The following is a 6,647-nucleotide window of genomic DNA, read 5'->3' on the forward strand; positions in this document are numbered from 1 at the left end:
GTCCCTGTTCCCAAAGCGTGTCCACTCTCCTCAGAGCCCGTTAAAAGCCTTTTGTCTTCATCAGTCCTGCCTATCTCTTCCCATCATTGCTCCGGGCTCAAGGAAGCCCTGAAGTCAAACTGCTCTAGTTCACAGTTTCCAGAAAGGACTCCTGTGTGGGGGTGCTAGACAAAATACCCCCATTTTGTGTGCCAGCCGTTCAGGTTACCCAAGCCTGACAACCCCCCAGCTCTCTGCAGGGGTCTTCCTTCCCTCACTTAACCCCTGTTCCAGAAAGGGCAGGGGGTAAGGAAGGACAGGACTACCTTTCCCCAAATGGAAGGAATGGGCAACCAGCCCTGGCAAAATCTCCACTGAGGACGATTTGGACAGAGGCCCTCGAGGCTCCCTTTCTGCCACAGTCCCCTCTCTTCTCTCCTCTGCGGAGGGTGTCCCCAAGTTGCCGATTTCCCAAGTTGGGCCTAGTCCTGGGACCTAGAAGGGAAGTTGGAAGGGGAGAAGAAAACACAGCAATGCAGCCTCTTCTTAATCCTCATTGCTGGCTTTACCTCAGCTGTATTTAAATGATTGGTGAGTGTGAACATTTTCTCATAGTCTTGTGGGCTCGCATTCTCTCTTGAGAGACCTAATGCATGGTGTCCTTTGATCACTTACCTATTGGGATTTTCCTGGTTAAAAAATCATTTGAGTTCTTTATACAATAAAGAAATGACTTTTGAAATATTTAAGGCAATCTGCCTTTTTTATTTTGTTCTCACTTTTTCCTTTTCAACTTACACAAGTAATATGTGAGTACATTCTTGTAAAAAATGAAAATTCAAATACAAATAAATTAAATGTCCCCTTTGCCCACCCTCTTCTCCAATCCACTCCCCAACCCAAATGCTGCCATCAGGTCCCTCCTAATCACTTTCTACATACATAACATAGTCACACCAACATATATAGTTTTGGTTTGTGTACATTTCTCTTCTTTACATGAACAGTATACTAGTTTGCAACTTGATCTCTTCACTTAACACACATATCTTAGAGATTATTTTTGTTTTCTTAGCATGGTTTGACTTATTTGTGTAATAATACTCTAGTCCCTTCATGACTTTGTCCATTTATTCTAAGCTTAGAAAGTCATTCCCTCCTCCAGGTATTTGAAAAGTCTTCATTTTCTTTTTGTTACATCTTTTTTATGCTTTGATATTTATTATCATTATTCAATCTGGATAGAATTTATTTAGTGTATTATGTGAAGTGAGAGTAGAAAAAAATTTCCCCCATATTGCCAGTCAGTCCAAAGTAATTTTTTTAGTTTCAATATTTTATCTATATCCATATCAAAATTTAAAGAAGCCCTCATGGCGCAGTGGTTAAGAGCTTGGCTACTTACCACAAGGTCAGCTGCTCGAACCTACCAGCCGCTCCTCGGAAACCCTATGGGGCAGTTCTACCCTGTCCTATGGGGCTGCTATGTTGGAATGACTCGACAGCAACCGGTATATCAGAATTCATTACAATTTTTACTTTACTGGTCTTAAAGAGAGCTAACTTATCTATAATATTTTAAAAATAGACCTTTTAGCTCATTTCGTTTTCAAGTGAGAGTATTGAGTGTTGCCATTGTTGACATTTTCTCATGACCCCGTGATTTTTTTTCTTATTGTGTTAAAAATATATATAACACAACATTTGCCCTTTCAATGCTTTTTACATGTATAATTCAGTGACTCAGTTCCGTTCATATTTTGTACAACCATCAACACTATCCATTTTCAAATTTTTCCATCACACTTGACAGAAACTCAGTGTCCCCTAAGCAATGACTCCCTCTTTCCCTTTCCTCTTAGGAGGGTGTATACCCTTTGGGAACAGGAACTTTCCCATTTGCTGTCTAGGTTCCCCAGTGTTTGTTTACACAGGGCCCAACACAGAGGAGGGGCTTCATGACAGCTGATGGTTTAGCTCTGATATCCTGGATTCAGGGAAAAAAAAAAAATTGTAGTTTTCTTCACATATAAAATGCTACATGCTGGATTAATTTATGTACCATGGAGTTACCATGCCTTAAAACTTTAAAAAACCCCACCCCTGGTAATCACTAATGCATGTTGGTCTCTATACATTTGTCTACTCTAGACATTTCATATAAGTGAGATCATACTATATATGTCCCTTTGTAACTGACTTACTTCATTCAGCATAATGTTTTCAAGGTACATTCTTGTCGTAGCAAGTATCAGAACTTCATTTCTCTTTGTGGCTGATTAATATTCCATTGTATGTCTATACCATGTTTTGTTTATCCATTCCCAAAGTAATTTTTAAAATAGCCCTTCTTTTCGCTTGTGATGGTTACTTTATTACATATTAAAATAGTATGTGTGTCATTGCCTCATTTTGAGCTACCCATTTTAATCTACTAAAACAACTACGTATTTTTGCCTTAATATCATACTATTTTAAATATCATAACTTTCTAATGTGTTTTATATCTAGAAGGTCTGTTCCCTCCATCCTGATTCTTATTTTACAAAATTTTCTTTGAAGTTCTATCTCTTTTTTCTGCTAAATGAATTTTATAATCTTTTACTAAAGCTTTGAAAAAAATTCAGATTTGGATTTGTACTATGCCTGTAAATTAACTTATTCTTTCTATATTTACATTATTTAGCCTTGAACCAAGGCATGGAGTATTCTCTTATATCAGGTCTTCTCTTATATCCCTCAGGAAAAAAAAATGTGTAGACTATATAATGCTATATTCTGGATTAATTTATATAACATGGGGTTACCATGCCTTAAAACTTTAAAAGATGACCCCTCTTCTTCCCAGTAAAACCATCTGGACTCAGAGATTTTGGGGAACAATGTTCTTGATAACTTTCTTAAATTTTCCCTCAATTCATTTAATGATTAAACTAGTATTTATTGAAAGTACCTAATATGTGCCAGGCCCAATTCCAGGTAATAGGGATACAGCAGTGAACAAAACAACGTTCTCTTACAATTGTCTTAAAATAAAACATTTAATTTTTTAAAAAATACAATTATCTCAAAATAAAAACTTTGAATTAAAAAAAAAAAAAAAAAGCAAAGTCCTGTCTTCTCAGGAGGCTCATTTTCTAGTGGGGAGGGAAGAAGGGAAACAAGTAAACAATTAGGCATAAGTTACGTCAGATGCTGGGAAGTGCTGCAGAGAAATACGAACCAGAGCAGGGGGTAGAGAGGCAGTGCTTTAGAAGCTGGTCAGGGCAGCCTCTGTCCACAGTGCTTTTGAGCAGACACTAAAGCAGGTGGTTTCAATTTTCTACTTCCGACTCTGTCAAACATAGAAACTTCTTCATTTTTTAATTTTTTTTCAGAAAATTATCTTTTGCGTTGATATTTCAAAGTCGTCAGCAGTTTCACATGATATCCTTCCCTACTTTCCTGTTTTGTAAGCCTCTCTATTTCTGTCATCACATCCACCATTTCACCGTAAACTGTGCGCGCTTCTTTTTGTTTGTTTTCTTCATTAAATTTGTCTGTCGGATTATTCCAACCTTATTTTGATAAAAAGAACCAGTTCAGGAACCTATGTATTAACTCCACTGTTCTTCTTTTTTATATTCTTTCCTGCTTTTTCCCTTATTTCTTCCTTCCTCGTCTTTATTTGGGGTTTTGTGTTTTCATATTTCTAAATTGTCTAATAAATCATCATTTTATTTAACTTTTTCTAGGTTTAATGATAAAACCATTTTAAAATCTAAATAAATTTTTTATTTAAAAATTGTTTTATCGTGATAAAAATATAGATAACAAAACATTTGCCATTTCAACATTTTTACATATACAATTCATCGCTAAATGAAATTTTGAGTAAAGCTTGCATATATACCATCGGTTTTCATAAGTGCAGTTCTTATTTGTATTATTTTCTAAATTGGCACTTTATTCTTGATTTCCCCCTTCATCCAAAAGCTATTTTGGAATATTTCAGATATTTGATTTCTAACATTAATTTCTAGCTTAATATATTGTGAACAGAATGGTGGCCCATATGACGTCTGTATTTTCAAAACTATTGAGATTTTCTTCGTGGTGGAAAATACCATCAGCTTTTAAAATTATTTTGCAGATCTTTGAAAACGGGCTGGGTAACTTAAGGACTCAAGCCAACAGTCAAGACATCTACAGAAACTGGGGAAAAGAGCAAAATGTGAGCGGGAAATGAGCTTTAAAGAAGAACTGATTTTGATACAGAAGGGACAAACAACTAGCGTTTTACCTGCTACAGGCCAGGCACCGTACTTTGCGTATATTATCTTCTTCAGTGGTGAGGTAGGATTCTTCAGAGTGGGGAACCAAGGCTCCGGGAGGTTAAATGATTTGTTTCCAAAGTCTCACAGCTGCTCTCCCTGCTAAACGCCCTGTGCTCCTTCCTTTGCTGAGCAAGTTCCCACTTTTCTTTCAAGACTCATTCTAAACATGACCTTCTCCAGGAAGGCTTCCTACGGAGAAGAACAGGTACAATCCTCTGTTCTCGTATAGTCATCACTTGTCTTATATCTGTTACCTTTCGTTGCCTGGGAGACCCATGAGGGCAGCTGGCCATTGAGGGTGCTCTATAAATGTTTGAAGGAATAAAAGAATGGCAGGCAAAGGGAAGGGTCCAAGAAGAGAATCCAAAATCTGAGGATTCAACATAGCAAAGCCCTCACCCTATGGTACCCTCCCCAGCAGGTGATGGCTGAGGGTTTACAGGGAATATTACTAATACTAATAGCTCATTCCATTGGCAGAGTGCTTTACCGTCTACACATCATTATCCTACATGCATTATCTTATTTGATCTTCTCAACAACCGTAGGTCACTGTTATGGATTGAACTGTGTCTCCCAAAAAATTGTGTGTCAACTTGGCTAGTCCACGATTCCCAGTATTGCATGATTGTGCACTATGTTGTCATCTGATGGGATTTTCCCAGGTGTTGTAAATCCTACCTCTATGATGTTAATGAGGTGGGATTAGTGGCAGTTATGTTAATGAGGTAGGACTCAATCTACGAGATTAGGTTGTGTTTGAAATCAATATCTTTCGAGATATAAAAGAGAAGTGAGTGGAGAGATGGGGGACCTCATACCACCAAGAAACAAGAGTCAGGAGAATAGCACATCCTTTGGACCCGGGGTCCCTGCTCTGAGAATCTCCTCGACTGGGGATGATTAATGACAAAGACCTTCCCCTAGAGCCAACAAACGGAAAAGGCCTTCCCCTGGAGCTGGCACCCTGAATTTGGACTCGTAGCCTACTAGACTGTGGGAGAATAAACTTCTCTCTGTTAAAGCCATCCACTTGTGGTATTTCTGTTATAGCAGCACTAGATAAGTAAGATAGAATTTGGTACCAGAAGGGTGAGGTGCAGCTCTAACAGATACCTAAAATGTGGAAGCAGTTTTGAAACTGTGAATCGGTAGAGGCTGGAAGAGTTTTAAGATTGCCTTGAAGAGACTGTTGGTGGAATTATGGATGTCAAACACAATTCTGGTGAGGAGTCAGAAGGAAGTGAGGAGAGCTGTTACACTGGAGACAGTGCAGACGGCGAGAAGCAGCAGCAGAGAAATGGCAGCAGCAGAACCAGGAGACCAGCACAAGACAGCACGGGAGCCGACCCACGGAGGAGAGAGCTGAGTGCCTTTGGGCAGGAGGCTCCCTGGCGGAGTGGGGTGCCTCCAGGCACTTATCAGTGGACCTACAGAGCTTTGGAACACTTGCCCCAGCAGGGCAGACACAGGCTGTGAGACCCAAGGGGCCAAGAGACCAAGGAACCAGGAAACAGAAACTGAAGAGACAAGGAACTCGGGAAGCAGAGCCGCCTCAGTCTCAAAAGGTGGAGTTGCCACTCAGACGAACTAGAAGAATGCGGCTGCCCAAAGCCAAGGGAGTAGAGTTGCCTTTCCAGGGCACCTGGAAGGAGGAGCTGAAGCCCAGGGACGAGGAGCCTCCGCTCAGAATCCAGAGAGTGTGGCAAATACCTAGAGTCTGGAGGGCAGGGCCATTGTGTAAATGGGCTCAGAGAACAGAGGATTATTTTCAAGGCCTTGAGGGCTAATGTAATGTGTTCTGCTGACTTGCTTGGTGCCTGTTATCCCTTCTTTCCCTCTAATTTCTCCCATTTGTATGAAAATGTCTAGCTTGTGCCTGTTCCACCATTGTACTTTGGAAGCAGATAATTTGTATTCTAGATTTCACAGATGAAGAGGAATTTTTTTGATTTTGGACTTGGAGCTGATTTAAGACTTTTACTATGATATGATAGGGTGAATGTGTTTTATATGTGGCAAGGACATGAATTTTGGGGGGTCAGTGGGTGGAATGTTATGGATTGAAATGTGCCCCCCAAAAAATTGTGTGTCAACTTGGCTAGTCCATGATTCCCAGTACTGCATGATTTTGTACCATTTTGTCATCTGATGTGATTTTCCCAGGTGTTATAAATCTTACCTCTATGATGTTAATGAGGTGGGATTAGTGGCAGTTATGTTAATGAGGTAGGACTCAATCTACAAGATTAGGTTGTGTTTTAAGTCAATCTCTTTCAAGATATAAAAGAAAGAAGTAAGCAGAGAGACAAGAGTACCTCATACCACAAAGCAAGAAGAGCCAGGAGAATA

The 6,647-nt window shown here is 39.6% G+C and overlaps 1 long non-coding RNA gene across 1 annotated transcript in view; it reads right to left on the reverse strand.

Annotated features, from left to right (window-relative positions):
* Positions 1-1,974: 1,974 nt before the first annotated feature.
* The window catches only part of LOC111819466 (uncharacterized), a 6,558-nt gene continuing 1,885 nt past the window's right edge, over positions 1,975-6,647 (reverse strand). Inside the window, exons 2-3 of the long non-coding RNA XR_002823070.1 lie at positions 4,262-4,484; positions 1,975-4,173 (exon numbers count right to left, since the gene is read on the reverse strand). This is a non-coding gene — a long non-coding RNA (uncharacterized LOC111819466). The remainder of the gene's footprint in view (positions 4,174-4,261; positions 4,485-6,647) is intronic.

This window comes from Trichechus manatus, unplaced genomic scaffold (assembly GCF_000243295.1).
Source record: "Trichechus manatus latirostris isolate Lorelei unplaced genomic scaffold, TriManLat1.0 scaffold00009, whole genome shotgun sequence".
Classification (NCBI taxonomy): domain Eukaryota; kingdom Metazoa; phylum Chordata; class Mammalia; order Sirenia; family Trichechidae; genus Trichechus; species Trichechus manatus.